General features: G+C 45.4%; 6 non-coding genes across 6 annotated transcripts; all 6 read left to right on the top strand.

Annotated features, from left to right (window-relative positions):
- The first annotated feature begins 6,944 nt into the window (after positions 1-6,944).
- On the top strand, positions 6,945-7,016 carry trnad-guc (transfer RNA aspartic acid (anticodon GUC)). The gene has a single exon. It is a non-coding gene; the product is annotated as a tRNA-Asp (tRNA).
- Positions 7,017-7,127: 111 nt separating this feature from the next.
- On the top strand, positions 7,128-7,200 carry trnaf-gaa (transfer RNA phenylalanine (anticodon GAA)). Its single transcript has one exon. It is a non-coding gene; the product is annotated as a tRNA-Phe (tRNA).
- Positions 7,201-11,944: 4,744 nt separating this feature from the next.
- Positions 11,945-12,016, top strand: trnad-guc (transfer RNA aspartic acid (anticodon GUC)). The gene has a single exon. It is a non-coding gene; the product is annotated as a tRNA-Asp (tRNA).
- Positions 12,017-16,811: 4,795 nt separating this feature from the next.
- Positions 16,812-16,884, top strand: trnaf-gaa (transfer RNA phenylalanine (anticodon GAA)). The gene has a single exon. It is a non-coding gene; the product is annotated as a tRNA-Phe (tRNA).
- A 3,666-nt stretch (positions 16,885-20,550) lies between these two features.
- trnad-guc (transfer RNA aspartic acid (anticodon GUC)) lies at positions 20,551-20,622 on the top strand. The gene has a single exon. It is a non-coding gene; the product is annotated as a tRNA-Asp (tRNA).
- Positions 20,623-20,733: 111 nt separating this feature from the next.
- On the top strand, positions 20,734-20,806 carry trnaf-gaa (transfer RNA phenylalanine (anticodon GAA)). The gene has a single exon. It is a non-coding gene; the product is annotated as a tRNA-Phe (tRNA).
- Positions 20,807-23,604: the final 2,798 nt, after the last annotated feature.

Below are 23,604 nucleotides of genomic sequence, written 5' to 3'. Positions count from 1 at the left end.
TGACCAATTTGCACATGCTGTTTGCCATATCGCGTCCAACAAGAAGAGGGCGCGCAATTGTAGTCAACAGATACTCAAAACTGAAATTGAATAACGACCATTGCAACTTTAGCCAGTAATCGTCCGCTCTGTCAAAGACACAGCCTTTTTTCGGCGACTACTCTGGAGTGACTGCAAAAGATCTAACAGGCAAAAGCAGGTTTTCACATTCAGGCCCGTAGGTAACGTTCCTTTTCAAATGCAGATTGACGGAGAACGTAGGAGCGTAATTTGACAATTGATTCATTTTTGTCCAACCTTGAGCGAGTAAAAGTAATGGCGTCAGAACGGCGTAACTACACCAGGGGCATGGCCGGGGGCAGTGCTGTTCCAGTCCTCGTTAGTATAGTGGACAGTATCTCCGCCTGTTGTAATTGACATCCTAGGGCTGCTGCTGCAAGTGCAGCTATTTTTCATGGGAGAAAGTCTCTATTTCGATTAATAGTATGTGGTGGCTTTGTCCAAACTGAGGCTGTTTAGAAATTGGTTCTTAACTTTCTTCTGTAGTCTCGCATAACCCTTTTCGATTTCTTTGACCAATTTGCACATGCTGTTTGCCATATCGCGTGCACCAAGAAGAGGGCATGCAATTGCAGGAAAGGAACTCCTCAACAGGTAACTCAAAACTGAAATTGAACGACGACCATTGCAAGCATGTGTAAGTACTTAGTCAACCCACTGACACAGCTTGAGTGTGAATGTCATCTTAAAATAACAACAATTGTGTTTCTGCCTGGTTTCAGGCCAGGGACCTTTCACGTGTGAGGCGAACTTGATAACCGCTACACCACAGAAATCGGCGACTTTGACGAGCTACTTCAGAGCGTAGCTTCCCAGCAAGAAGAATACCACGGTCGTGGAAGTTTACTCCTCAGGGGTTTTGGGATGAAAGGATCTTTATCGAACTTTGTAGTACTAAAACCAAAAGTGTTGCCTTTCTAATTGTTAGAGCTGAGACAACCCCTTTTACAAGGCAATCCACCCAGACTGACTGTGCACATGATAATGGATAGCAAAAGGGTTTCTGCCTGATTTCGAACGAGGGACCTTTATGCATGTTAGGCCAAGGTGATATCCACTACACTACAGAATTTAGCCACGTAGGGTATTACTTTCAGAGGGTAGCATCTAACCACAAAGCGACACATTATCGTGCAAGGTCGACTCTAAGGGGCTTTCCAAAATCCTAGTGCACAATAGGTACTTTCTCAGCTTAATGGGGACCATGCTCATATGTGGAGGCTGATTGGTCCAATGCTAAGCCAGTGTAGCGTGGAGAGGGGATTGAAGCTGTGGTAATTGACATCCTAGGGCTGCTTCTTCAGTGCAGCTGTTTTTCATGGGAGAAACAAAGGCTGTTTAGAAATTGGTTCTTAACAATCTTCTGTAGTCTCGCAAAACCCTTTTTGATTTCTTTGACCAATTTGCACATGCTGTTTGCCATATCGCGTCCAACAAGAAGAGGGCGCGCAATTGTAGTCAACAGATACTCAAAACTGAAATTGAATAACGACCATTGCAACTTTAACCAGTAATCGTCCGCTCTGTCAAAGACACAGCCTTTTTTCGGCGACTACTCTGGAGTGACTGCAAAAGATCTAACAGGCAAAAGCAGGTTTTCACATTCAGGCCCGTAGGTAACGTTCCTTTTCAAATGCAGATTGACGGAGAACGTAGGAGCGTAATTTGACAATTGATTCATTTTTGTCCAACCTTGAGCGAGTAAAAGTAATGGCATCAGAACGGCGTAACTACACCAGGGGCATGGCCGGGGGCAGTGCTGTTCCAGTCCTCGTTAGTATAGTGGACAGTATCTCCGCCTGTTGTAATTGACATCCTAGGGCTGCTACTGCAAGTGCAGCTATTTTTCATGGGAGAAAGTCTCTATTTCGATTAATAGTATGTGGTGGCTTTGTCCAAACTGAGGCTGTTTAGAAATTGGTTCTTAACTTTCTTCTGTAGTCTCGCATAATCCTTTTCGATTTCTTTGACCAATTTGCACTTGCTACTTGCCCTTTTCGATTTCTTTGACCAATTTGCACATCCTGTTTGCCATATCGCGTGCACCAAGAAGAGGGCATGCAATTGCAGGAAAGGAACTCCTCAACAGGTACTCACAACTGAAATTGAACGACGACCATTGCAACTTTAGCCAGTAATGGTCCGCTCAGTCAAAGGCACACAGCCTTTGTCCAGCGACTACTCTGGCGTGACTGCAAACGAGCAGTGCTTTTCCAGTCCTCGTTAGTATAGTGGACAGTATCTCCGCCTGTCACGCGTAAGACCGGGGTTCGATTCCCTGACGGGGAGAGTCTTTTTGCCTTTGTCCCGGATAGTTGAAATTTCCCGCAATACGTCTTCGGCTTGGTTGAGGAGGCTTGCATTTGCAAATGATGGCCAAAAGAAGTCATCGGTTGTTGTGCCGAAATAGCTCAGTTGGGAGAGCGTTAGACTGAAGATCTAAAGGTCCCCTGGTTTGATCCCGGGTTTCGGCATTACACCACCTCTGTCTTGCGTACGATGCCAAGAGTCCCGTAACCTTTTGTTTTTGTACTTAAGACGGTTTGGAAGGTAGTCTCTATGTGTGCCATTCTGTGATTTCAGGTTGTTTTACGGAGCAAGCATGTGTAAGAACTTAGTCAACCCACTGACACAGCTTGAGAGTAAATGTCATCTTAAAATAACAACAATTGTGTTTCTGCCTGATTTCAGGCCAGGGACCTTTCACGTGTGAGGCGAACTTGATAACCGCTACACCACAGATACCGGCGACTTTGACGAGCTACTTCAGAGCGTAGGCAAAAGCAGGCTTTCACATTCAGGCCCGTAGGTAACGTTCCTTTTCAAATGCAGATTGCTGGAGAACGTAGGGGCGTAATTTGACAAGTGATGCATTTTTGTCCAACCTTGAGCGATTAAAAGTAATGGCATCAGAACAGCGTAACTACACCAGGGGCATGGCCGGGGCCAGTGCTGTTCCAGTCCTCGTTAGTATAGTGGACAGGATCTCCGCCTGTTGTAATTGACATCCTAGGGCTGCTGCTGCAAGTGCAGCTATTTTTCATTGGAGAAAGTCTCTATTTCGATTAATAGTATGTGGTGGCTTTGTCCAAACTGAGGCTGTTTAGAAATTGGTTCTTAACTTTCTTCTGTAGTCTCGCATAACCCTTTTCGATTTCTTTGACCAATTTGCACATGCTGTTTGCCATATCGCGTGCACCAAGAAGAGGGCATGCAATTGCAGGAAAGGAACTCCTCAACAGGTAACTCAAAACTGAAATTGAACGACGACCATTGCAAGCATGTGTAAGTACTTAGTCAACCCACTGACACAGCTTGAGTGTGAATGTCATCTTAAAATAACAACAATTGTGTTTCTGCCTGGTTTCAGGCCAGGGACCTTTCACGTGTGAGGCGAACTTGATAACCGCTACACCACAGAAATCGGCGACTTTGACGAGCTACTTCAGAGCGTAGCTTCCCAGCAAGAAGAATACCACGGTCGTGGAAGTTTACTCCTCAGGGGTTTTGGGATGAAAGGATCTTTATCGAACTTTGTAGTACTAAAACCAAAAGTGTTGCCTTTCTAATTGTTAGAGCTGAGACAACCCCTTTTACAAGGCAATCCACCCAGACTGACTGTGCACATGATAATGGATAGCAAAAGGGTTTCTGCCTGATTTCGAATGTTAGGCCAAGGTGATATCCACTACACTACAGAATTTAGCCACGTAGGGTATTACTTTCAGAGGGTAGCATCTAACCACAAAGCAACACATTATCGTGCAAGGTCGACTCTAAGGGGCTTTCCAAAATCCTAGTGCACAATAGGTACTTTCTCAGCTTAATGGGGACCATGCTCATATGTGGAGGCTGATCGGTCCAATGCTAAGCCAGTGTAGCGTGGAGAGGGGATTGAAGCTGTGGTAATTGACATCCTAGGGGTGCTGCTTCAGTGCAGCTGTTTTTCATGGGAGAAACAAAGGCTGTTTAGAAATTGGTTCTTAACAATCTTCTGTAGTCTCGCAAAACCCTTTTTGATTTCTTTGACCAATTTGCACATGCTGTTTGCCATATCGCGTCCAACAAGAAGAGGGCGCGCAATTGTAGTCAACAGATACTCAAAACTGAAATTGAATAACGACCATTGCAACTTTAGCCAGTAATCGTCCGCTCTGTCAAAGACACAGCCTTTTTTCGGCGACTACTCTGGAGTGACTGCAAAAGATCTAACAGGCAAAAGCAGGTTTTCACATTCAGGCCCGTAGGTAACGTTCCTTTTCAAATGCAGATTGACGGAGAACGTAGGAGCGTAATTTGACAATTGATTCATTTTTGTCCAACCTTGAGCGAGTAAAAGTAATGGCATCAGAACGGCGTAACTACACCAGGGGCATGGCCGGGGGCAGTGCTGTTCCAGTCCTCGTTAGTATAGTGGACAGTATCTCCGCCTGTTGTAATTGACATCCTAGGGCTGCTACTGCAAGTGCAGCTATTTTTCATGGGAGAAAGTCTCTATTTCGATTAATAGTATGTGGTGGCTTTGTCCAAACTGAGGCTGTTTAGAAATTGGTTCTTAACTTTCTTCTGTAGTCTCGCATAATCCTTTTTGATTTCTTTGACCAATTTGCACTTGCTACTTGCCCTTTTCGATTTCTTTGACCAATTTGCACATCCTGTTTGCCATATCGCGTGCACCAAGAAGAGGGCATGCAATTGCAGGAAAGGAACTCCTCAACAGGTACTCACAACTGAAATTGAACGACGACCATTGCAACTTTAGCCAGTAATGGTCCGCTCAGTCAAAGGCACACAGCCTTTGTCCAGCGACTACTCTGGCGTGACTGCAAACGAGCAGTGCTTTTCCAATCCACGTTAGTATAGTGGACAGTATCTCCGCCTGTCACGCGTAAGACCGGGGTTCGATTCCCTGACGGGGAGAGTCTTTTTGCCTTTGTCCCGGATAGTTGAAATTTCCCGCAATACGTCTTCGGCTTGGTTGAGGAGGCTTGCATTTGCAAATGATGGCCAAAAGAAGTCATCGGTTGTTGTGCCGAAATAGCTCAGTTGGGAGAGCGTTAGACTGAAGATCTAAAGGTCCCCTGGTTTGATCCCGGGTTTCGGCATTACACCACCTCTGTCTTGCGTACGATGCCAAGAGTCCCGTAACCTTTTGTTTTTGTACTTAAGACGGTTTGGAAGGTAGTCTCTATGTGTGCCATTCTGTGATTTCAGGTTGTTTTACGGAGCAAGCATGTGTAAGAACTTAGTCAACCCACTGACACAGCTTGAGAGTAAATGTCATCTTAAAATAACAACAATTGTGTTTCTGCCTGATTTCAGGCCAGGGACCTTTCACGTGTGAGGCGAACTTGATAACCGCTACACCACAGATACCGGCGACTTTGACGAGCTACTTCAGAGCGTAGGCAAAAGCAGGCTTTCACATTCAGGCCCGTAGGTAACGTTCCTTTTCAAATGCAGATTGCTGGAGAACGTAGGGGCGTAATTTGACAAGTGATGCATTTTTGTCCAACCTTGAGCGATTAAAAGTAATGGCATCAGAACAGCGTAACTACACCAGGGGCATGGCCGGGGCCAGTGCTGTTCCAGTCCTCGTTAGTATAGTGGACAGGATCTCCGCCTGTTGTAATTGACATCTTAGGGCTGCTGCTGCAAGTGCAGCTATTTTTCATTGGAGAAAGTCTCTATTTCGATTAATAGTATGTGGTGGCTTTGTCCAAACTGAGGCTGTTTAGAAATTGGTTCTTAACTTTCTTCTGTAGTCTCGCATAACCCTTTTCGATTTCTTTGACCAATTTGCACATGCTGTTTGCCATATCGCGTGCACCAAGAAGAGGGCATGCAATTGCAGGAAAGGAACTCCTCAACAGGTAACTCAAAACTGAAATTGAACGACGACCATTGCAAGCATGTGTAAGTACTTAGTCAACCCACTGACACAGCTTGAGTGTGAATGTCATCTTAAAATAACAACAATTGTGTTTCTGCCTGGTTTCAGGCCAGGGACCTTTCACGTGTGAGGCGAACTTGATAACCGCTACACCACAGAAATCGGCGACTTTGACGAGCTACTTCAGAGCGTAGCTTCCCAGCAAGAAGAATACCACGGTCGTGGAAGTTTACTCCTCAGGGGTTTTGGGATGAAAGGATCTGTATCGAACTTTGTAGTACTAAAACCAAAAGTGTTGCCTTTCTAATTGTTAGAGCTGAGACAACCCCTTTTACAAGGCAATCCACCCAGACTGACTGTGCACATGATAATGGATAGCAAAAGGGTTTCTGCCTGATTTCGAACGAGGGACCTTTATGCATGTTAGGCCAAGGTGATATCCACTACACTACAGAATTTAGCCACGTAGGGTATTACTTTCAGAGGGTAGCATCTAACCACAAAGCGACACATTATCGTGCAAGGTCGACTCTAAGGGGCTTTCCAAAATCCTAGTGCACAATAGGTACTTTCTCAGCTTAATGGGGACCATGCTCATATGTGGAGGCTGATCGGTCCAATGCTAAGCCAGTGTAGCGTGGAGAGGGGATTGAAGCTGTGGTAATTGACATCCTAGGGCTGCTTCTTCAGTGCAGCTGTTTTTCATGGGAGAAACAAAGGCTGTTTAGAAATTGGTTTTTAACAATCTTCTGTAGTCTCGCAAAACCCTTTTTGATTTCTTTGACCAATTTGCACATGCTGTTTGCCATATCGCGTGCACCAAGAAGAGGGCATGCAATTGCAGGAAAGGAACTCCTCAACAGGTACTCAAAACTGAAATTGAACGACGACCATTGCAACTTTAGCCAGTAATGGTCCGCTCAGTCAAAGGCACACAGCCTTTGTCCAGCGACTACTCTGGCGTGACTGCAAACGAGCAGTGCTTTTCCAGTCCTCGTTAGTATAGTGGACAGTATCTCCGCCTGTCACGCGGAAGACCGGGGTTCGATTCCCCGACGGGGAGAGTCTTTTTGCCTTTGTCCCGGACAGTTGAAATTTCCCGCAATACGTCTTCGGCTTGGTTGAGGAGGCTTGCATTTCCAAATGATGGCCAGAAGAAGTCATCGGGTGTTGTGCCAAAATAGCTCAGTTGGGAGAGCGTTAGACTGAAGATCTAAAGGTCCCTGGTTCGATCCCGGGCTTCGGCATTACACCACCTCTGTCTTGCGTACGATGCCAAGAGTTCCCTAACCTTTTGTTTTTGTACTTAAGACGGTTTGGAAGGTAGTCTCTATGTGTGCCATTCTGTGATTTCAGGTTGTTTTACGGAGCAAGCATGTGTAAGAACTTAGTCAACCCACTGACACAGCTTGAGTGTAAATGTCATCTTAAAATAACAACAATTGTGTTTCTGCCTGATTTCAGGCCAGGGACCTTTCACGTGTGAGGCAAACTTGATAACCGCTACACCACAGATACCGGCGACTTTGACGAGCTACTTCAGAGCGTAGGCAAAAGCAGGCTTTCACATTCAGGCCCGTAGGTAACGTTCCTTTTCAAATGCAGATTGCCGGAGAACGTAGGGGCGTAATTTGACAAGTGATGCATTTTTGTCCAACCTTGAGCGATTAAAAGTAATGGCATCAGAACAGCGTAAGTACACCAGGGGCATGGCCGGGGCCAGTGCTGTTCCAGTCCTCGTTAGTATAGTGGACAGGATCTCCGCCTGTTGTAATTGACATCCTAGGGCTGCTGCTGCAAGTGCAGCTATTTTTCATTGGAGAAAGTCTCTATTTCGATTAATAGTATGTGGTGGCTTTGTCCAAACTGAGGCTGTTTAGAAATTGGTTCTTAACTTTCTTCTGTAGTCTCGCATAACCCTTTTCGATTTCTTTGACCAATTTGCACATGCTGTTTGCCATATCGCGTGCACCAAGAAGAGGGCATGCAATTGCAGGAAAGGAACTCCTCAACAGGTAACTCAAAACTGAATTTGAACGACGACCATTGCAAGCATGTGTAAGAACTTAGTCAACCCACTGACACAGCTTGAGTGTGAATGTCATCTTAAAATAACAACAATTGTGTTTCTGCCTGGTTTCAGGCCAGGGACCTTTCACGTGTGAGGCGAACTTGATAACCGCTACACCACAGAAATCGGCGACTTTGACGAGCTACTTCAGAGCGTAGCTTCCCAGCAAGAAGAATACCACGGTCGTGGAAGTTTACTCCTCAGGGGTTTTGGGATGAAAGGATCTTTATCGAACTTTGTAGTACTAAAACCAAAAGTGTTGCCTTTCTAATTGTTAGAGCTGAGACAAACCCTTTTACAAGGCAATCCACCCAGACTGACTGTGCACATGATAATGGATAGCAAAAGGGTTTCTCCCTGATTTCGAACGAGGGACCTTTATGCATGGTAGGCCAAGGTGATATCCACTACACTACAGAATTTAGCCACGTAGGGTATTACTTTCAGAGGGTAGCATCTAACCACAAAGCGACACATTATCGTGCAAGGTCGACTCTAAGGGGCTTTCCAAAATCCTAGTGCACAATAGGTACTTTCTCAGCTTAATGGGGACCATGCTCATATGTGGAGGCTGATCGGTCCAATGCTAAGCCAGTGTAGCGTGGAGAGGGGATTGAAGCTGTGGTAATTGACATCCTAGGGGTGCTGCTTCAGTGCAGCTGTTTTTCATGGGAGAAACAAAGGCTGTTTAGAAATTGGTTCTTAACAATCTTCTGTAGTCTCGCAAAACCCTTTTTGATTTCTTTGACCAATTTGCACATGCTGTTTGCCATATCGCGTCCAACAAGAAGAGGGCGCGCAATTGTAGTCAACAGATACTCAAAACTGAAATTGAATAACGACCATTGCAACTTTAGCCAGTAATCGTCCGCTCTGTCAAAGACACAGCCTTTTTTCGGCGACTACTCTGGAGTGACTGCAAAAGATCTAACAGGCAAAAGCAGGTTTTCACATTCAGGCCCGTAGGTAACGTTCCTTTTCAAATGCAGATTGACGGAGAACGTAGGAGCGTAATTTGACAATTGATTCATTTTTGTCCAACCTTGAGCGAGTAAAAGTAATGGCATCAGAACGGCGTAACTACACCAGGGGCATGGCCGGGGGCAGTGCTGTTCCAGTCCTCGTTAGTATAGTGGACAGTATCTCCGCCTGTTGTAATTGACATCCTAGGGCTGCTGCTGCAAGTGCAGCTATTTTTCATGGGAGAAAGTCTCTATTTCCATTAATAGTATGTGGTGGCTTTGTCCAAATTGAGGCTGTTTACAAATTGGTTCTTAACTTTCTTCTGTAGTCTCGCATAACCCTTTTCGATTTCTTTGACCAATTTGCACTTGCTGCTTGCCCTTTTCGATTTCTTTGACCAATTTGCACATGCTGTTTGCCATATCGCGTGCACCAAGAAGAGGGCATGCAATTGCAGGAAAGGAACTCCTCAACAGGTACTCAAAACTGAAATTGAACGACGACCATTGCAACTTTAGCCAGTAATGGTCCGCTCAGTCAAAGGCACACAGCCTTTGTCCAGCGACTACTCTGGTGTGACTGCAAACGAGCAGTGCTTTTCCAATCCTCGTTAGTATAGTGGACAGTATCTCCGCCTGTTGTAATTGACATCCTAGGGCTGCTGCTGCAAGTGCAGCTATTTTTCATGGGAGAAAGTCTCTATTTCCATTAATAGTATGTGGTGGCTTTTTCCAAACTGAGGCTGTTTACAAATTGGTTCTTAACTTTCTTCTGTAGTCTCGCATAACCCTTTTCGATTTCTGTGACCAATTTGCACTTGCTGCTTGCCCTTTTCGATTTCTTTGACCAATTTGCACATGCTGTTTGCCATATCGCGTGCACCAAGAAGAGGGCATGCAATTGCAGGAAAGGAACTCCTCAACAGGTACTCAAAACTGAAATTGAACGACGACCATTGCAACTTTAGCCAGTAATGGTCCGCTCAGTCAAAGGCACACAGCCTTTGTCCAGCGACTACTCTGGCGTGACTGCAAACGAGCAGTGCTGTTCCAGTCCTCGTTAGTATAGTGGACAGGATCTCCGCCTGTTGTAATTGACATCCTAGGGCTGCTGCTGCAAGTGCAGCTATTTTTCATTGGAGAAAGTCTCTATTTCGATTAATAGTATGTGGTGGCTTTGTCCAAACTGAGGCTGTTTAGAAATTGGTTCTTAACTTTCTTCTGTAGTCTCGCATAACCCTTTTCGATTTCTTTGACCAATTTGCACATGCTGTTTGCCATATCGCGTGCACCAAGAAGAGGGCATGCAATTGCAGGAAAGGAACTCCTCAACAGGTAACTCAAAACTGAAATTGAACGACGACCATTGCAAGCATGTGTAAGTACTTAGTCAACCCACTGACACAGCTTGAGTGTGAATGTCATCTTAAAATAACAACAATTGTGTTTCTGCCTGGTTTCAGGCCAGGGACCTTTCACGTGTGAGGCGAACTTGATAACCGCTACACCACAGAAATCGGCGACTTTGACGAGCTACTTCAGAGCGTAGCTTCCCAGCAAGAAGAATACCACGGTCGTGGAAGTTTACTCCTCAGGGGTTTTGGGATGAAAGGATCTTTATCGAACTTTGTAGTACTAAAACCAAAAGTGTTGCCTTTCTAATTGTTAGAGCTGAGACAACCCCTTTTACAAGGCAATCCACCCAGACTGACTGTGCACATGATAATGGATAGCAAAAGGGTTTCTGCCTGATTTCGAACGAGGGACCTTTATGCATGTTAGGCCAAGGTGATATCCACTACACTACAGAATTTAGCCACGTAGGGTATTACTTTCAGAGGGTAGCATCTAACCACAAAGCGACACATTATCGTGCAAGGTCGACTCTAAGGGGCTTTCCAAAATCCTAGTGCACAATAGGTACTTTCTCAGCTTAATGGGGACCATGCTCATATGTGGAGGCTGATCGGTCCAATGCTAAGCCAGTGTAGCGTGGAGAGGGGATTGAAGCTGTGGTAATTGACATCCTAGGGGTGCTGCTTCAGTGCAGCTGTTTTTCATGGGAGAAACAAAGGCTGTTTAGAAATTGGTTCTTAACAATCTTCTGTAGTCTCGCAAAACCCTTTTTGATTTCTTTGACCAATTTGCACATGCTGTTTGCCATATCGCGTCCAACAAGAAGAGGGCGCGCAATTGTAGTCAACAGATACTCAAAACTGAAATTGAATAACGACCATTGCAACTTTAGCCAGTAATCGTCCGCTCTGTCAAAGACACAGCCTTTTTTCGGCGACTACTCTGGAGTGACTGCAAAAGATCTAACAGGCAAAAGCAGGTTTTCACATTCAGGCCCGTAGGTAACGTTCCTTTTCAAATGCAGATTGACGGAGAACGTAGGAGCGTAATTTGACAATTGATTCATTTTTGTCCAACCTTGAGCGAGTAAAAGTAATGGCATCAGAACGGCGTAACTACACCAGGGGCATGGCCGGGGGCAGTGCTGTTCCAGTCCTCGTTAGTATAGTGGACAGTATCTCCGCCTGTTGTAATTGACATCCTAGGGCTGCTGCTGCAAGTGCAGCTATTTTTCATGGGAGAAAGTCTCTATTTCCATTAATAGTATGTGGTGGCTTTGTCCAAACTGAGGCTGTTTACAAATTGGTTCTTAACTTTCTTCTGTAGTCTCGCATAACCCTTTTCGATTTCTTTGACCAATTTGCACTTGCTGCTTGCCCTTTTCGATTTCTTTGACCAATTTGCACATGCTGTTTGCCATATCGCGTGCACCAAGAAGAGGGCATGCAATTGCAGGAAAGGAACTCCTCAACAGGTACTCAAAACTGAAATTGAACGACGACCATTGCAACTTTAGCCAGTAATGGTCCGCTCAGTCAAAGGCACACAGCCTTTGTCCAGCGACTACTCTGGCGTGACTGCAAACGAGCAGTGCTTTTCCAGTCCTCGTTAGTATAGTGGACAGTATCTCCGCCTGTCACGCGGAAGACCGGGGTTCGATTCCCTGACGGGGAGAGTCTTTTTGCCTTTGTCCCGGACAGTTGAAATTTCCCGCAATACGTCTTCGGCTTGGTTGAGGAGGCTTGCATTTTCAAATGATGGCCAAAAGAAGTCATCGGTTGTTGTGCCGAAATAGCTCAGTTGGGAGAGCGTTAGACTGAAGATCTAAAGGTCCCCTGGTTTGATCCCGGGTTTTGGCATTACACCACCTCTGTCTTGCGTACGATGCCAAGAGTCCCGTAACCTTTTGTTTTTGTACTTAAGACGGTTTGGAAGGTAGTCTCTATGTGTGCCATTCTGTGATTTCAGGTTGTTTTACGGAGCAAGCATGTGTAAGAACTTAGTCAACCCACTGACACAGCTTGAGAGTAAATGTCATCTTAAAATAACAACAATTGTGTTTCTGCCTGATTTCAGGCCAGGGACCTTTCACGTGCGAGGCGAACTTGATAACCGCTACACCACAGATACCGGCGACTTTGACGAGCTACTTCAGAGCGTAGGCAAAAGCAGGCTTTCACATTCAGGCCCGTAGGTAACGTTTCTTTTCAAATGCAGATTGCTGGAGAACGTAGGGGTGTAATTTGACAAGTGATGCATTTTTGTCCAACCTTGAGCGATTAAAAGTAATGGCATCAGAACAGCGTAACTACACCAGGGGCATGGCCGGGGCCAGTGCTGTTCCAGTCCTCGTTAGTATAGTGGACAGGATCTCCGCCTGTTGTAATTGACATCCTAGGGCTGCTGCTGCAAGTGCAGCTATTTTTTATTGGAGAAAGTCTCTATTTCGATTAATAGTATGTGGTGGCTTTGTCCAAACTGAGGCTGTTTAGAAATTGGTTCTTAACTTTCTTCTGTAGTCTCGCATAACCCTTTTCGATTTCTTTGACCAATTTGCACATGCTGTTTGCCATATCGCGTGCACCAAGAAGAGGGCATGCAATTGCAGGAAAGGAACTCCTCAACAGGTAACTCAAAACTGAAATTGAACGACGACCATTGCAAGCATGTGTAAGAACTTAGTCAACCCACTGACACAGCTTGAGTGTGAATGTCATCTTAAAATAACAACAATTGTGTTTCTGCCTGGTTTCAGGCCAGGGACCTTTCACGTGTGAGGCGAACTTGATAACCGCTACACCACAGAAATCGGCGACTTTGACGAGCTACTTCAGAGCGTAGCTTCCCAGCAAGAAGAATACCACGGTCGTGGAAGTTTACTCCTCAGGGGTTTTGGGATGAAAGGATCTTTATCGAACTTTGTAGTACTAAAACCAAAAGTGTTGCCTTTCTAATTGTTAGAGCTGAGACAACCCCTTTTACAAGGCAATCCACCCAGACTGACTGTGCACATGATAATGGATAGCAAAAGGGTTTCTGCCTGATTTCGAACGAGAGACCTTTATGCATGTTAGGCCAAGGTGATATCCACTACACTACAGAATTTAGCCACGTAGGGTATTACTTTCAGAGGGTAGCATCTAACCACAAAGCGACACATTATCGTGCAAGGTCGACTCTAAGGGGCTTTCCAAAATCCTAGTGCACAATAGGTACTTTCTCAGCTTAATGGGGACCATGCTCATATGTGGAGGCTGATCGGTCCAATGCTAAGCCAGTGTAGCGTGGAGAGGGGATTGAAGCTGTGGTAATTGACATCCTAGGGCTGCTTCTTCAGTGCAGCTGTTTTTCATGGGAGAAACAAAGGCTGTTTAGAAATTGGTTTTTAACAATCTTCTGTAGTCTCGCAAAACCCTTTTTGATTTCTTTGACCAATTTGCACATGCTGTTTGCCATATCGCGTGCACCAAGAAGAGGGCATGCAATTGCAGGAAAGGAACTCCTCAACAGGTACTCAAAACTGAAATTGAACGACGACCATTGCAACTTTAGCCAGTAATGGTCCGCTCAGTCAAAGGCACACAGCCTTTGTCCAGCGACTACTCTGGCGTGACTGCAAACGAGCAGTGCTTTTCCAGTCCTCGTTAGTATAGTGGACAGTATCTTCGCCTGTCACGCGGAAGACCGGGGTTCGATTCCCTGACGGGGAGAGTCTTTTTGCCTTTGTCCCGGACAGTTGAAATTTCCCGCAATACGTCTTCGGCTTGGTTGAGGAGGCTTGCATTTTCAAATGATGGCCAAAAGAAGTCATCGGTTGTTGTGCCGAAATAGCTCAGTTGGGAGAGCGTTAGACTGAAGATCTAAAGGTCCCCTGGTTTGATCCCGGGTTTTGGCATTACACCACCTCTGTCTTGCGTACGATGCCAAGAGTCCCGTAACCTTTTGTTTTTGTACTTAAGACGGTTTGGAAGGTAGTCTCTATGTGTGCCATTCTGTGATTTCAGGTTGTTTTACGGAGCAAGCATGTGTAAGAACTTAGTCAACCCACTGACACAGCTTGAGAGTAAATGTCATCTTAAAATAACAACAATTGTGTTTCTGCCTGATTTCAGGCCAGGGACCTTTCACGTGTGAGGCGAACTTGATAACCGCTACACCACAGATACCGGCGACTTTGACGAGCTACTTCAGAGTGTAGGCAAAAGCAGGCTTTCATATTCAGGCCCGTAGGTAACGTTCCTTTTCAAATGTAGATTGCCGGAGAACGTAGGGGCGTAATTTGACAAGTGATGCATTTTTGTCCAACCTTGAGCGATTAAAAGTAATGGCATCAGAACAGTGTAACTACACCAGGGGCATGGCCGGGGCCAGTGCTGTTCCAGTCCTCGTTAGTATAGTGGACAGTATCTCCGCCTGTTGTAATTGACATCCTAGGGCTGCTGCTGCAAATGCAGCTATTTTTCATTGGAGAAAGTCTCTATTTCGATTAATAGTATGTGGTGGCTTTGTCCAAACTGAGGCTGTTTAGAAATTGGTTCTTAACTTTCTTCTGTAGTCTCGCACAACCCTTTTCGATTTCTTTGACCAATTTGCACATGCTGTTTGCCATATCGCGTGTACCAAGAAAAGGGCATGCAATTGCAGGAAAGGAACTCCTCAACAGGTAACTCAAAACTGAAATTGAACGACAACCATTGCAAGCATGTGTAAGAACTTAGTCAACCCACTGACACATCTTGAGTGTGAATGTCGTCTTAAAATAACAACAATTGTGTTTCTGCCTGGTTTCAGGCCAGGGACCTTTCACGTGTGAGGCGAACTTGATAACCGCTACACCACAGAAATCGGCGACTTTGACGAGCTACTTCAGAGCGTAGCTTCCCAGCAAGAAGAATACCACGGTCGTGGAAGTTTACTCCTCAGGGGTTTTGGGATGAAAGGATCTTTATCGAACTTTGTAGTACTAAAACCAAAAGTGTTGCCTTTCTAATTGTTAGAGCTGAGACAACCCCTTTTACAAGGCAATCCACCCAGACTGACTGTGCACATGATAAAGGATAGCAAAAGGGTTTCTGCCTGATTTCGAACGAGTGACCTTTATGCATGTTAGGCCAAGGTGATATCCACTACACTACAGAATTTAGCCACGTAGGGTATTACTTTCAGAGGGTAGCATCTAAGCACAAAGCGACACATTATCGTGCAAGGTCGACTCTAAGGGGCTTTCCAAAATCCTAGTGCACAATAGGTACTTTCTCAGCTTAATGGGGACCATGCTCATATGTGGAGGCTGATCGGTCCAATGCTAAGCCAGTGTAGCGTGGAGAGGGGATTGAAGCTGTGGTAATTGACATCCTAGGGCTGCTTCTTCAGTGCAGCTGTTTTTCATGGGAGAAACAAAGGCTGTTTAGAAATTGGTTCTTAACAATCTTCTGTAGTCTCGCAAAACCCTTTTTGATTTCTTTGACCAATTTGCACATGCTGTTTGCCATATCGCGTCCAACAAGAAGAGGGCGCGCAATTGTAGTCAACAGATACTCAAAACTGAAATTGAATAACGACCATTGCAACTTTAACCAGTAATCGTCCGCTCTGTCAAAGACACAGCCTTTTTTCGGCGACTACTCTGGAGTGACTGCAAAAGATCTAACAGGCAAAAGCAGGTTTTCACATTCAGGCCCGTAGGTAACGTTCCTTTTCAAATGCAGATTGACGGAGAACGTAGGAGCGTAATTTGACAATTGATTCATTTTTGTCCAACCTTGAGCGAGTAAAAGTAATGGCATCAGAACGGCGTAACTACACCAGGGGCATGGCCGGGGGCAGTGCTGTTCCAGTCCTCGTTAGTATAGTGGACAGTATCTCCGCCTGTTGTAATTGACATCCTAGGGCTGCTACTGCAAGTGCAGCTATTTTTCATGGGAGAAAGTCTCTATTTCGATTAATAGTATGTGGTGGCTTTGTCCAAACTGAGGCTGTTTAGAAATTGGTTCTTAACTTTCTTCTGTAGTCTCGCATAATCCTTTTCGATTTCTTTGACCAATTTGCACTTGCTGCTTGCCCTTTTCGATTTCTTTGACCAATTTGCACATCCTGTTTGCCATATCGCGTGCACCAAGAAGAGGGCATGCAATTGCAGGAAAGGAACTCCTCAACAGGTACTCACAACTGAAATTGAACGACGACCATTGCAACTTTAGCCAGTAATGGTCCGCTCAGTCAAAGGCACACAGCCTTTGTCCAGCGACTACTCTGGCGTGACTGCAAACGAGCAGTGCTTTTCCAGTCCTCGTTAGTATAGTGGACAGTATCTCAGCCTGTCACGCGGAAGACCGGGGTTCGATTCCCCGACGGGGAGAGTCTTTTTGCCTTTGTCCCGGACAGTTGAAATTTCCCGCAATACGTCTTCGGCTTGGTTGAGGAGGCTTGCATTTGCAAATGATGGCCAGAAGAAGTCATCGGTTGTTGTGCCGAAATAGCTCAGTTGGGAGAGCGTTAGACTGAAGATCTAAAGGTCCCTGGTTTGATCCCGGGTTTCGGCATTACACCACCTCTGTCTTGCGTACGATGCCAAGAGTCCCCTAACCTTTTGTTTTTGTACTTAAGACGGTTTGGAAGGTAGTCTCTATGTGTGCCATTCTGTGATTTCAGGTTGTTTTACGGAGCAAGCATGTGTAAGAACTTAGTCAACCCACTGACACAGCTTGAGTGTAAATGTCATCTTAAAATAACAACAATTGTGTTTCTGCCTGATTTCAGGCCAGGGACCTTTCACGTGTGAGGCGAACTTGATAACCGCTACACCACAGATACCGGCGACTTTGACGAGCTACTTCAGAGCGTAGGCAAAAGCAGGCTTTCACATTCAGGCCCGTAGGTAACGTTCCTTTTCAAATGCAGATTGCCGGAGAACGTAGGGGCGTAATTTGACAAGTGATGCATTTTTGTCCAACCTTGAGCGATTAAAAGTAATGGCATCAGAACAGTGTAACTACACCAGGGGCATGGCCGGGGCCAGTGCTGTTCCAGTCCTCGTTAGTATAGTGGACAGTATCTCCGCCTGTTGTAATTGACATCCTAGGGCTGCTGCTGCAAATGCAGCTATTTTTCATTGGAGAAAGTCTCTATTTCGATTAATAGTATGTGGTGGCTTTGTCCAAACTGAGGCTGTTTAGAAATTGGTTCTTAACTTTCTTCTGTAGTCTCGCATAACCCTTTTCGATTTCTTTGACCAATTTGCACATGCTGTTTGCCATATCGCGTGCACCAAGAAGAGGGCATGCAATTGCAGGAAAGGAACTCCTCAACAGGTAACTCAAAACTGAAATTGAACGACGACCATTGCAAGCATGTGTAAGTACTTAGTCAACCCACTGACACAGCTTGAGTGTGAATGTCATCTTAAAATAACAACAATTGTGTTTCTGCCTGGTTTCAGGCCAGGGACCTTTCACGTGTGAGGCGAACTTGATAACCGCTACACCACAGAAATCGGCGACTTTGACGAGCTACTTCAGAGCGTAGCTTCCCAGCAAGAAGAATACCACGGTCGTGGAAGTTTACTCCTCAGGGGTTTTGGGATGAAAGGATCTTTATCGAACTTTGTAGTACTAAAACCAAAAGTGTTGCCTTTCTAATTGTTAGAGCTGAGACAACCCCTTTTACAAGGCAATCCACCCAGACTGACTGTGCACATGATAATGGATAGCAAAAGGGTTTCTGCCTGATTTCGAATGTTAGGCCAAGGTGATATCCACTACACTACAGAATTTAGCCACGTAGGGTATTACTTTCAGAGGGTAGCATCTAACCACAAAGCGACACATTATCGTGCAAGGTCGACTCTAAGGGGCTTTCCAAAATCCTAGTGCACAATAGGTACTTTCTCAGCTTAATGGGGACCATGCTCATATGTGGAGGCTGATCGGTCCAATGCTAAGCCAGTGTAGCGTGGAGAGGGGATTGAAGCTGTGGTAATTGACATCCTAGGGGTGCTGCTTCAGTGCAGCTGTTTTTCATGGGAGAAACAAAGGCTGTTTAGAAATTGGTTCTTAACAATCTTCTGTAGTCTCGCAAAACCCTTTTTGATTTCTTTGACCAATTTGCACATGCTGTTTGCCATATCGCGTCCAACAAGAAGAGGGCGCGCAATTGTAGTCAACAGATACTCAAAACTGAAATTGAATAACGACCATTGCAACTTTAGCCAGTAATCGTCCGCTCTGTCAAAGACACAGCCTTTTTTCGGCGACTACTCTGGAGTGACTGCAAAAGATCTAACAGGCAAAAGCAGGTTTTCACATTCAGGCCCGTAGGTAACGTTCCTTTTCAAATGCAGATTGACGGAGAACGTAGGAGCGTAATTTGACAATTGATTCATTTTTGTCCAACCTTGAGCGAGTAAAAGTAATGGCATCAGAACGGCGTAACTACACCAGGGGCATGGCCGGGGGCAGTGCTGTTCCAGTCCTCGTTAGTATAGTGGACAGTATCTCCGCCTGTTGTAATTGACATCCTAGGGCTGCTGCTGCAAGTGCAGCTATTTTTCATGGGAGAAAGTCTCTATTTCGATTAATAGTATGTGGTGGCTTTGTCCAAACTGAGGCTGTTTAGAAATTGGTTCTTAACTTTCTTCTGTAGTCTCGCATAACCCTTTTCGATTTCTTTGACCAATTTGCACTTGCTGCTTGCCCTTTTCGATTTCTTTGACCAATTTGCACATGCTGTTTGCCATATCGCGTGCACCAAGAAGAGGGCATGCAATTGCAGGAAAGGAACTCCTCAACAGGTACTCAAAACTGAAATTGAACGACGACCATTGCAACTTTAGCCAGTAATGGTCCGCTCAGTCAAAGGCACACAGCCTTTGTCCAGCGACTACTCTGGCGTGACTGCAAACGAGCAGTGCTGTTCCAGTCCTCGTTAGTATAGTGTACAGGATCTCCGCCTGTTGTAATTGACATCCTAGGGCTGCTGCTGCAAGTGCAGCTATTTTTCATTGGAGAAAGTCTCTATTTCGATTAATAGTATGTGGTGGCTTTGTCCAAACTGAGGCTGTTTAGAAATTGGTTCTTAACTTTCTTCTGTAGTCTCGCATAACCCTTTTCGATTTCTTTGACCAATTTGCACATGCTGTTTGCCATATCGCGTGCACCAAGAAGAGGGCATGCAATTGCAGGAAAGGAACTCCTCAACAGGTAACTCAAAACTGAAATTGAACGACGACCATTGCAAGCATGTGTAAGTACTTAGTCAACCCACTGACACAGCTTGAGTGTGAATGTCATCTTAAAATAACAACAATTGTGTTTCTGCCTGGTTTCAGGCCAGGGACCTTTCACGTGTGAGGCGAACTTGATAACCGCTACACCACAGAAATCGGCGACTTTGACGAGCTACTTCAGAGCGTAGCTTCCCAGCAAGAAGAATACCACGGTCGTGGAAGTTTACTCCTCAGGGGTTTTGGGATGAAAGGATCTTTATCGAACTTTGTAGTACTAAAACCAAAAGTATTGCCTTTCTAATTGTTAGAGCTGAGACAACCCCTTTTACAAGGCAATCCACCCAGACTGACTGTGCACATGATAATGGATAGCAAAAGGGTTTCTGCCTGATTTCGAACGAGGGACCTTTATGCATGTTAGGCCAAGGTGATATCCACTACACTACAGAATTTAGCCACGTAGGGTATTACTTTCAGAGGGTAGCATCTAACCACAAAGCGACACATTATCGTGCAAGGTCGACTCTAAGGGGCTTTCCAAAATCCTAGTGCACAATAGGTACTTTCTCAGCTTAATGGGGACCATGCTCATATGTGGAGGCTGATCGGTCCAATGCTAAGCCAGTGTAGCGTGGAGAGGGGATTGAAGCTGTGGTAATTGACATCCTAGGGCTGCTTCTTCAGTGCAGCTATTTTTCATGGGAGAAACAAAGGCTGTTTAGAAATTGGTTTTTAACAATCTTCTGTAGTCTCGCAAAACCCTTTTTGATTTCTTTGACCAATTTGCACATGCTGTTTGCCATATCGCGTGCACCAAGAAGAGGGCATGCAATTGCAGGAAAGGAACTCCTCAACAGGTACTCAAAACTGAAATTGAACGACGACCATTGCAACTTTAGCCAGTAATGGTCCGCTCAGTCAAAGGCACACAGCCTTTGTCCAGCGACTACTCTGGCGTGACTGCAAACGAGCAGTGCTTTTCCAGTCCTCGTTAGTATAGTGGACAGTATCTCCGCCTGTCACGCGGAAGACCGGGGTTCGATTCCCCGACGGGGAGAGTCTTTTTGCCTTTGTCCCGGACAGTTGAAATTTCCCGCAATACGTCTTCGGCTTGGTTGAGGAGGCTTGCATTTCCAAATGATGGCCAGAAGAAGTCATCGGGTGTTGTGCCAAAATAGCTCAGTTGGGAGAGCGTTAGACTGAAGATCTAAAGGTCCCTGGTTCGATCCCGGGCTTCGGCATTACACCACCTCTGTCTTGCGTACGATGCCAAGAGTTCCCTAACCTTTTGTTTTTGTACTTAAGACGGTTTGGAAGGTAGTCTCTATGTGTGCCATTCTGTGATTTCAGGTTGTTTTACGGAGCAAGCATGTGTAAGAACTTAGTCAACCCACTGACACAGCTTGAGTGTAAATGTCATCTTAAAATAACAACAATTGTGTTTCTGCCTGATTTCAGGCCAGGGACCTTTCACGTGTGAGGCAAACTTGATAACCGCTACACCACAGATACCGGCGACTTTGACGAGCTACTTCAGAGCGTAGGCAAAAGCAGGCTTTCACATTCAGGCCCGTAGGTAACGTTCCTTTTCAAATGCAGATTGCCGGAGAACGTAGGGGCGTAATTTGACAAGTGATGCATTTTTGTCCAACCTTGAGCGATTAAAAGTAATGGCATCAGAACAGCGTAAGTACACCAGGGGCATGGCCGGGGCCAGTGCTGTTCCAGTCCTCGTTAGTATAGTGGACAGGATCTCCGCCTGTTGTAATTGACATCCTAGGGCTGCTGCTGCAAGTGCAGCTATTTTTCATTGGAGAAAGTCTCTATTTCGATTAATAGTATGTGGTGGCTTTGTCCAAACTGAGGCTGTTTAGAAATTGGTTCTTAACTTTCTTCTGTAGTCTCGCATAACCCTTTTCGATTTCTTTGACCAATTTGCACATGCTGTTTGCCATGTCGCGTGCACCAAGAAGAGGGCATGCAATTGCAGGAAAGGAACTCCTCAACAGGTAACTCAAAACTGAAATTGAACGACGACCATTGCAAGCATGTGTAAGAACTTAGTCAACCCACTGACACAGCTTGAGTGTGAATGTCATCTTAAAATAACAACAATTGTGTTTCTGCCTGGTTTCAGGCCAGGGACCTTTCACGTGTGAGGCGAACTTGATAACCGCTACACCACAGAAATCGGCGACTTTGACGAGCTACTTCAGAGCGTAGCTTCCCAGCAAGAAGAATACCACGGTCGTGGAAGTTTACTCCTCAGGGGTTTTGGGATGAAAGGATCTTTATCGAACTTTGTAGTACTAAAACCAAAAGTGTTGCCTTTCTAATTGTTAGAGCTGAGACAACCCCTTTTACAAGGCAATCCACCCAGACTGACTGTGCACATGATAATGGATAGCAAAAGGGTTTCTCCCTGATTTCGAACGAGGGACCTTTATGCATGGTAGGCCAAGGTGATATCCACTACACTACAGAATTTAGCCACGTAGGGTATTACTTTCAGAGGGTAGCATCTAAGCACAAAGCGACACATTATCGTGCAAGGTCGACTCTAAGGGGCTTTCCAAAATCCTAGTGCACAATAGGTACTTTCTCAGCTTAATGGGGACCATGCTCATATGTGGAGGCTGATCGGTCCAATGCTAAGCCAGTGTAGCGTGGAGAGGGGATTGAAGCTGTGGTAATTGACATCCTAGGGGTGCTGCTTCAGTGCAGCTGTTTTTCATGGGAGAAACAAAGGCTGTTTAGAAATTGGTTCTTAACAATCTTCTGTAGTCTCGCAAAACCCTTTTTGATTTCTTTGACCAATTTGCACATGCTGTTTGCCATATCGCGTCCAACAAGAAGAGGGCGCGCAATTGTAGTCAACAGATACTCAAAACTGAAATTGAATAACGACCATTGCAACTTTAGCCAGTAATCGTCCGCTCTGTCAAAGACACAGCCTTTTTTTGGCGACTACTCTGGAGTGACTGCAAAAGATCTAACAGGCAAAAGCAGGTTTTCACATTCAGGCCCGTAGGTAACGTTCCTTTTCAAATGCAGATTGACGGAGAACGTAGGAGCGTAATTTGACAATTGATTCATTTTTGTCCAACCTTGAGCGAGTAAAAGTAATGGCATCAGAACGGCGTAACTACACCAGGGGCATGGCCGGGGGCAGTGCTGTTCCAGTCCTCGTTAGTATAGTGGACAGTATCTCCGCCTGTTGTAATTGACATCCTAGGGCTGCTGCTGCAAGTGCAGCTATTTTTCATGGGAGAAAGTCTCTATTTCCATTAATAGTATGTGGTGGCTTTGTCCAAACTGAGGCTGTTTACAAATTGGTTCTTAACTTTCTTCTGTAGTCTCGCATAACCCTTTTCGATTTCTTTGACCAATTTGCACTTGCTGCTTGCCCTTTTCGATTTCTTTGACCAATTTGCACATGCTGTTTGCCATATCGCGTGCACCAAGAAGAGGGCATGCAATTGCAGGAAAGGAACTCCTCAACAGGTACTCAAAACTGAAATTGAACGACGACCATTGCAACTTTAGCCAGTAATGGTCCGCTCAGTCAAAGGCACACAGCCTTTGTCCAGCGACTACTCTGGTGTGACTGCAAACGAGCAGTGCTTTTCCAATCCTCGTTAGTATAGTGGACAGTATCTCCGCCTGTTGTAATTGACATCCTAGGGCTGCTGCTGCAAGTGCAGCTATTTTTCATGGGAGAAAGTCTCTATTTCCATTAATAGTATGTGGTGGCTTTTTCCAAACTGAGGCTGTTTACAAATTGGTTCTTAACTTTCTTCTGTAGTCTCGCATAACCCTTTTCGATTTCTTTGACCAATTTGCACTTGCTGCTTGCCCTTTTCGATTTCTTTGACCAATTTGCACATGCTGTTTGCCATATCGCGTGCACCAAGAAGAGGGCATGCAATTGCAGGAAAGGAACTCCTCAACAGGTACTCAAAACTGAAATTGAACGACGACCATTGCAACTTTAGCCAGTAATGGTCCGCTCAGTCAAAGGCACACAGCCTTTGTCCAG

This window comes from Channa argus, unplaced genomic scaffold (genome assembly GCF_033026475.1).
Source record: "Channa argus isolate prfri unplaced genomic scaffold, Channa argus male v1.0 Contig074, whole genome shotgun sequence".
NCBI classification, from domain to species: domain Eukaryota; kingdom Metazoa; phylum Chordata; class Actinopteri; order Anabantiformes; family Channidae; genus Channa; species Channa argus.
Note: the sequence above shows the minus strand (reverse complement) of the source record. Positions and strands in the feature narration are given on the sequence as shown.